The sequence below is a fragment of the Dermacentor variabilis genome, chromosome 9, assembly GCF_050947875.1.
Source record: "Dermacentor variabilis isolate Ectoservices chromosome 9, ASM5094787v1, whole genome shotgun sequence".
Lineage (NCBI taxonomy): Eukaryota > Metazoa > Arthropoda > Arachnida > Ixodida > Ixodidae > Dermacentor > Dermacentor variabilis.
Genome location: NC_134576.1, coordinates 68,478,808 through 68,487,557, shown reverse-complemented (window position 1 = coordinate 68,487,557; position 8,750 = coordinate 68,478,808).

Below are 8,750 nucleotides of genomic sequence, written 5' to 3'. Positions count from 1 at the left end.
AGGAGCTACGTTAAGAATAAAAAACTGGAATATTTTTTTGCCACTAAAGGAGTAGACGACAAAATTTATTATTTGTGAAAGGAGTATGAACATTTGTTTTCCGCAACCATGTGGCATTGTACATTAATACGTTTCAAGTCAATCCAAGCCACAGGCAACAAATGCTTTAAATAAAATAAAGTGCATGAGCTCAAAATATTAATTAGTAAAAATAATGACAACTACTAGCTTGTAATATACATTTCACGGTTTCATTTTTGAAGAACAAACGGTATTTATGTATGACGTCACAAGTCTGTTTGCAATGACGCCAGGCGGCGCTACAAGCTACTGGTGCGCCACGCGCGCAAAATTAAAATTTTAAAAGCGAAACTTCGCAATTATAACTAAAACGCTCTCAAAGAAGACCGAATTAGACAAGTAAATGAGGCAAATAAACAATGCCACATTTTCGAATACCTGAAAACGCAGAACTCAAAGATATAAGGAGAAATGGCGCTCGCGATCTACTGCGTAATGTTATACTTTTAGTGGCAGCTCTCCAGGGTAACTTGCGCCGTCGGCGCCACCTTTGGCGTGATGTTCCGCGTAAAGTACTAGTGCGATAAGATTCTGTTGTGATCTTAGTGCGCCATGCACCCCGTACGCTGTGAATGCGACGGAGAGCGAGAAGGTGAGTCCAGAAGGATGAGGGCTTGTTGCGCACCGTCTTCCCGCTCACGAAATATTGTAGGTGACGTGTATAAGCAGACGCTAAGAGAAGAGAGTTTGTCGTGTGCGTATCATGGCCACGCACGCTTATATCGCCTTCCGTTTCTCTGCCACGGTTGCGCTTTAAAACCACGGCGCTGCAATTTTGCTTCAGAGACTTTCCTTTCCTTCCTTCTTCTCAGCCCTTAAACTGGCTCTCTTAACTACTACACGCAGAGACAAAGCAACAGCGCGCGCATTAGATCCCATAGATGAGATGAATATTTACAGTTATTATTAGGGTTATAATTATATTCGAGTGCTGATTGCTGTGCTATCGTTTGTTAACGAAGCTTTCCCTCATGTCTAAATATTTTAAGGCAGTTTGTCCTGTGCGTATCATGGCCACGCACGCTTATATCGCCTTTCGTTTCTCTACCACGGGTGCGCTTTAAAACCACGGCGCTGCAATTTTGCTTCAGAGACTTTCCTTTCCTTCCTTCTTCTCAGCCCTTAAACTGGCTCTCTTAACTACTACACGCAGAGACAAAGCAACAGCGCGCGCATTAGATCCCATAGATGAGATGAATATTTACAGTTATTAATAGGGTTATAATTATATTCGAGTGCTGATTGCTGTGCTATCGTTTGTTAACGAAGCTTTCCCTCATGTCTAAATATTTTAAGGCAGTTTGTCCTGTGCGTATCATGGCCACGCACGCTTATATCGCCTTCCGTTTCTCTGCCACGGTTGCGCTTTAAAACCACGGCGCTGCAATTTTGCTTCAGAGACTTTCCTTTCCTTCCTTCTTCTCAGCCCTTAAACTGGCTCTCTTAACTACTACACGCATAGACAAAGCAACAGCGCGCGCATTAGATCCCATAGATGAGATGAATATTTACAGTTATTATTAGGGTTATAATTATATTCGAGTGCTGATTGCTGTGCTATCGTTTGTTAACGAAGCTTTCCCTCATGTCTAAATATTTCAAGGCAGTTTGTCCTGTGCGTATCATGGCCACGCACGCTTATATCGCCTTTCGTTTCTCTACCACGGGTGCGCTTTAAAACCACGGCGCTGCAATTTTGCTTTCCTTTCCTTCCTTCTCCGCCTTTAAACTGGCTCTCTTAACTACTACACGCAGAGACAAAGCAACAGCGCGCGCATTAGATCCCATAGATGAGATGAATATTTACAATTATTATTAGGGTTATAATTATATTCGAGTGCTGATTGCTGTGCTATCGTTTGTTAACGAAGCTTTCCCTCAAGTCTAAATATTTTAAGGCAGTTTGTCGTGTGCGTATCATGGCCACGCACGCTTATATCGCCTTCCGTTTCTCTACCCCGGGTGCGCTTTAAAACAACGGCGCTGCAATTTTGCTTCAGAGACTTTCCTTTCCTTCCTTCTTCTCCGCCCTTAAACTGGCTCTCTTAACTACTACATGCAGAGACAAAGCAACAGCGCGCGCATGCGATCCCATAGATGAGATGAATATATATATATATATGTATATATATATACACAGAAAATTATCAGTCATAGCTCTCGTAGTATAGCCCTCTGGGCCGTTTCGTTTTATTTCGAAAATAGTCATATTAGGGTTATTATAATTACACGAAGGTATTTCGCCCTCGTCACCAGCAGTCCCTGAGATAGTTATTCTGGCGGCTAGCTTCCCACGCTATGCGTGCCGCCCTCGCACCTATTTAAGCTTTTCCTAGACGCTAGAGTTATACTAGGTCCGCGCAACCTTGAGCGATCGGAAAGCGCGTTTCCCCCTCTTGGCCGGCGGAGAAGGGAGGCTTTGTTCCGGCCGCAGAGCCCTCCCCGTCTCAGTAAGGTGCCTGGTGGTGGTCTCGCGCGGACGATGCCCTCTCGGTGAGCGCTTATTCCCCCTCATCTTTTAAGAGATTCAATACTTACAAGCATTTGTCTTGCAAACCATATTTATTTCAAGGGAGTTTTCCACGTCTCAATAATTTCTCTCGTCGTATTCGAGTGCTGATTGCCGTGTTATAGTTTGTTAACGAAGCTTTCCCTCAAGTCTAAATATTTTAAGGCAGTTTTCCTAGTCTCTCTAAAGCCGCTCAAGTTCGCTCTTTTCCTCGGGCGGCCATTTTTCCAAGAAAGTATGCCTTCCAACAACTCGGAACAAAAAGCGACTATCGCGGACAATGTCAGTCCCTTTCCACGTAAGTATGAGGCTCGGAGCAGGAGCTATGGCGCTTGAAAGTAACCTGGGGCCTGACGAACCAACCGACTGAGCTATCTTTCCGGGCAACACCCAAGGGTCACGAGTTCAAATCACCACTTATGTTCCTTTTTTCCCCCCCAAATGTTTTTTTTTATTTTTAATGTCTTTTCCTTTATTTTATCACTGTACGGGAACCCTCCTTCAAAAAAAAAAGATATATATGGTCAATTATATATGGCCACACATGTGCAGGTCATAAATACCAGGTTCTCTAGCCGAGTGCCATCAGTGCGGTATAACCAAGCTCAGATTGGTCCACCTTGACTGATCAAATAGGGCACCACTGTAGGTGAAATGAGGCGCACAACTCCTGCAGGACCCGCCGTGGTTGCTCAGTGGCTATGGTGTTAGAATGCTGAGCACGAGGTCGCGGGATCGAATCCCGGCCACGGCGGCCGCATTTCGATGGGAGCGAAATGCAAAAACACCCGTGTACTTAGAATTAGGTTCACGTTAAAGAACCCCAGGTGGTCGAAATTTCCGGAGTCCTCCACTACGGCGTGCCTCATAATCAGAAAGTGGTTTTGTCACGTAAAACCCCATAATTTAATTTTTTAATTTAACTCCTGCGGGGACGGTAGAGTATCCGCCTCCCGTGCAAGAGAACCGTGGTTCAAATCCCGGTGCCGCGCAATTCTCCACCGGAAAATAAAAAAAAAACCGTGTGTTGAGAAAATTGCACAAACAGGCCTGGAGTGCGGCCTGATCCCGGTGACCAGAACCAGTAACGCACTCTCTCACCAGAGCAGGATTGGCCACCCTGGTGCAGTACTTGGCCACAACCTCCTATATGAATACAACAATCAAACCCCGGCCCTCAGTCCCCAGCAGCCGCGAAGCAACTGACCACGGCGGCGGTCACACCTGCAACGCAGCAGAGGGTGCTAAGAATCACTGGCTCCGGACAGGCCGCCATTCGAATATGAACCTGGCAACGTTTAACGCTAGAACGTTATCTAGTCAGGCGAGTCTAGCAGTGCTATTAGAGGAATTAGAGGGCAGTAAATGGGATATAATAGGGCTCACTGAAGTTAGGAGGCCAATTAAAAGAAGCATATACAGTGCTAAAAAGCAGACACGTCCTGTGCTACCGGAGCTTAGTGGAGAGACGAGAACTAGGAGTCGGATTGCTGATTAATAAGGATATAGCTAGTAACATACAGGAATTCTATAGCATTAACGAGAGGGTGGCAGGTCTTGTAGTGAAACTTAATAGGTACAAATGGAAGGTCGTACAGGTCTATACCCCTACATCCAGTCATGATGACCAGGAAGTCGAAAGCTTCTATGATGACGTGAAATCGGCAGCGGGTAAAGTCAACACAAGATACACTATACTGATGGGCGACTTCAATGCCAGGGTAGGCAAGAAGCAGGTTGGAGACAAGACAGTGGGGGAATACGGCATAGGCTCTAGGAATAGCAGGGGAGAGTTATTAGTAGAGTTTGCAGAACAGAATAATATGCGGATAATGAATACCTTCTTCCGCAAGCGCGATAGCCGAAAGTGGACATCGAGGAACCCGAATGGCGAGGCTAGAAATGAAATAGACTTTATACTCTGCGCTAACGCTGGCTTCATACAAGATGTGTGCGTGCTCGGCAAGGTGAGCTGAAATTACCATAGGATGGTAAGAACTCGAATTAGCCTAGATTTGAGGAGGGAACAGAAGAAACTGGCACATAAGAAGCCGATCAATGACTTAGCGGTAAGAGGGAAAATAGAGGAACTCCGGATCAAGCTACAGAACAGGTATACTGCTTTAACTCAGCAAGAGGACCTTAGTGTTGAAGCAATGAACGACAATCTTGTGGGCATCATTAAGGAGTGTGCAATGGAAGTCGGTGGTAACTCCGTTAGGCAGGATACCAGCAAACTATCGCAGGAGACGAAAGATCTGATCAAGAAACGCCAATGTATGAAAGCATCTAACCCTACAACTAGAATAGAACTGGCAGAACTTTCGAAGTTAATCAACAGGCGTAAGACAGCTGACATAAGGAAGTATAATATGGATAGAATTGAACATGCTCTCAGGAACGGAGGAAGCCTAAAAACAGTGAAGAAGAAACTAGGAATTGGCAAGAATCAGATGTATGCGTTAAGAGACAAAGCCGGCAATATCATTACTAATATGCATAAGATAGTTCAAGTGGCTCAGGATTTCTATAGAGATTTATACAGTACCAGTGGCACCCTCGACGATAATGGAAGAGAAATTAGTCCAGAGGAATTCGAAATCCCAAAGGTAACGCCGGAAGAAGTAAAGAAAGCCTTGGGAGACATGCAAAGGGGGAAGGCAGCTGGGGAGGATCAGGTAACAACAGATTTGTTGAAGGATGGTGGACAGATTGTTCTAGAGAAACTGGCCACCCTGTATACGCAATGCCTCATGACCTCGAGCGTACCGGAATCTTGGAAGAACGCTAACATAATCCTAATCCATAAGAAAGGGGACGCCAAAGACTTGAAAAATTATAGACCGATCAGCTTACTGTCCGTTGCCTACAAAGTATTTACTAAGGTAATCGCAAATAGAATCAGGAACACCTTAGACTTCTGTCAACCACAGGACCAGGCAGGATTCCGTAAAGGCTACTCAACAATAGATCATATTCACACTATCAATCAGGTGATAGAGAAATGTGCGGAATATAACCAACCCTTATATATAGCTTTCATTGATTACGAGAAAGCGTTTGACTCTGTCGAAACCTCAGCAGTCATAGAGGCATTACGGAATCAGGGTGTAGATGAGCCATATGTAAAAATACTGGAAGATATCTATAGCGGCTCCACAGCCACCGTAGTCCTCCACAAAGAAAGCGACAAAATCCCAATAAAGAAAGGCGTCAGACAGTGAGATACGATCTCCTTAATGCTATTCACAGCATGTTTACAGGAGGTATTCAGAGACCTGGAGTGGGAAGAATTGGGGATAAAAGTTGATGGAGAATACCTTAGCAACTTGCGATTCGCTGATGATATTGCCTTGCTTAATAACTCAGGAGACCAATTGCAATGCATGCTCACTGACCTGGAGAGATAAAGCAGAAGGGTGGGTCTGAAAATTAATCTGCAGAAAACTAAAGTAATGTTTAACAGTGTCGGAAGAGAACAGCAGTTTACGATATGTAGCGAGGCACTGGAAGTGGTAAGGGAATACATCTACTTAGGGCAGGTAGTGACCACGGATCCGGATCATGAGACTGAAATAACCAGAAGAATAAGAATGGGCTGGGGTGCGTTTGGCAGGCATTCTCAAATCATGAACAGCAGGTTGCCACTATCCCTCAAAAGGAAAGTGTATAACAGCTGTGTGTTACCAGTACTCACATATGGGGCAGCAACCTGGAGGCTTACGAAAAGGGTTCTGCTGAAATTGAGGACGACGCAACGAGCTATGGAAAGAAGAATGATGGGTGTAACGTTAAGGGATAAGAAAAGAGCAGATTGGGTGAGGCAACAAACGCGGGTAAATGACATCTTAATTGAAATCAAGAAAAACAAATGGGCATGGGCGGGACATGTAATGAGGAGGGAAGATAACCGATGGTCATTAAGGGTTACGGACTGGATTCCAAGGGAAGGGAAGCGTGGCAGGGGGCGGCAGAAAGTTAGGTGGGCGGATGACATTAAGACGTTTGCAGGGACAACATGGCCACAATTAGTGCATGACCGGGGTAGTTGGAGAAGTATGGGAGAGGCCTTTGCCCTGCAGTGGGCGTAACTAGGCTGGATGATGATGATGATGAGAAGGGGGGGGTGCAGTTGAACAGGCGTCCCTTCCTCCAACCCGGCCGCGGTTTCACATGGCTGTCCGCGCAGCTGAGCGCGTACGCCGCCCGCGCGCATTATCTTGGAATTGATCTCCGGCTGGTGCAAAGATAGGCCGTGACCGAGAGACGACGTTGCCGTAGGTTGGTGTGCTTTGTCCGGAGAAGGTATTCTGTAAGAGTCCACCACAGCGGACATGTCTGTTTCGTTTGCAGCTGATGTGATGATTGGCTGTGGCACCTCGCTGCTACGAACGCGCAGGGAAACCCATCCGATCAGAACGCCAAAAGCAGATGAAATGGACAGGTGGAATACCTCCTCAGGTTGTTATGGCAGAAGGTCAATTTTTTTCGCCGCCGGATTCCAGTACACTGCGTAAGAGAAACGAACATTCTTAGAAAAAGAAAGGATAATTTAAAGGGGCCGCGACACCAAATTTTTGAGCGTAAGATGCATTTTTTGCTAAGCCGTACGCTTTCCAAAGGAAGCTGCCAAAATTTGAGTGCATTCGGTGTAGTGAAAATTTTTTATTTGAAATTTTTAAATGTCGCATTTGAAACGTACAGCAGTTTAGAGACAATGAGGGGTGACGAAATAAATGAGCACTCCTGGAAACGGCTCCCTCGCACAACAGAAACCAGGCTCGAAGGTTACGCTTTTGTGTACTACAAACACCGAAAGTGATTGCAGGAGCTGGAAAGACGTCATGGCCGCCATGCGTCGTTTCGTTTTCGCATGTGCGCCTCGGCAGATATGTATGTGATTTGCTAGGGCTTTTTACGCGCAAGTGACAGAATCGCGCGTCAGTCGCGCTTACGTGCGGAGAACGTAACGCTGAGTTGCATGCTTATTGAAGTTGAACATTCCGTGATATTTTGTGCCAGCGGTTACGATAACGCTGTGTTGTTGCTGCAGGTGATGTTTAGCAGTTACGCCTGGCAGTCATTGCCGGCAATCCGGCTATCCATCGCTGGCGGTGGAGCTTGCGCTCGCCTTGTGGAAAGGTGCGCGTCAAACGGTCGCAAACAAGGGAACTCCTTGTGCAGCTGAGGCGGATGAAACTCACACACAGCCTCGTCTCCCACCTTGGAATCTGTCGCAGTTCTTGCAGTTCACGATAGGGCCCGTCTTCCTTCTGTCCTTACACGTTTTAAATAGTATTAGGCAAGCGACGGGCGGCTGCTGATGCCTGCTTGCTCCTGACTCAGAAGGCAGTCAATGGCAGGGCGCCTGTGTGGCGGCTCCTGGTGGGCAATGTGCAGACAGCTCGCTGTAACAGGTCCATCCCACCTAAACTTTACATAGACACACTGCACCACCTAGCTTGAGCATTCGGTGTGACGCGGGTTTGATTACGCCCCGCACTAGATAAATTTTAGCTTTTTTTTTTCAATCGAAGAGCGGCACATACTCAGTAGCACATACCCAATCATTGAACCAAGTTGGCGTGAAAACGGTTACGTATATACGGGCAAACATATTCATACATACCACAAACTCGGTGACGTTCTCAAGGAATGGCAATCACATTAAGAAGAGGGGTAAGTAGTACGTTACAAAAACAGCCAGTATATAGGATTACACGTTCGATTACAGAAGGCCCAGTCACACTATTGAATTGAGAAGCATAATTCGTGTTTCTCTCGGGTTGATGATATGTTTTCCTTTTCATGAAACTTCCTCCACAATGCAGATTCCCACAGAACTGATTTTCCATTCTAGCACACCATACCATGGATTCGGTAGCGTGCGTACAGCTCACTGTACCAAGAATTATGCGATGGTTCGCATGGCTTCCTGGAAGTTTGGAAGTTTTCGGCGCTGACTACGCAATCGCTGCTTGGCGCGTACATACGAACCGGGGATATGTGTTCATCTCGAGCGCAGCTACAACTCAGACGCCAAAAAAACTACCTGCCTCTTATCTCGTACACAAGACTTTCCACCTTTAAATGACAAGCAGCGACGACCATAGTACGTAATAATAGTGGCCTCCAAGATCTGTTGCTCTGCGCGGCAAGT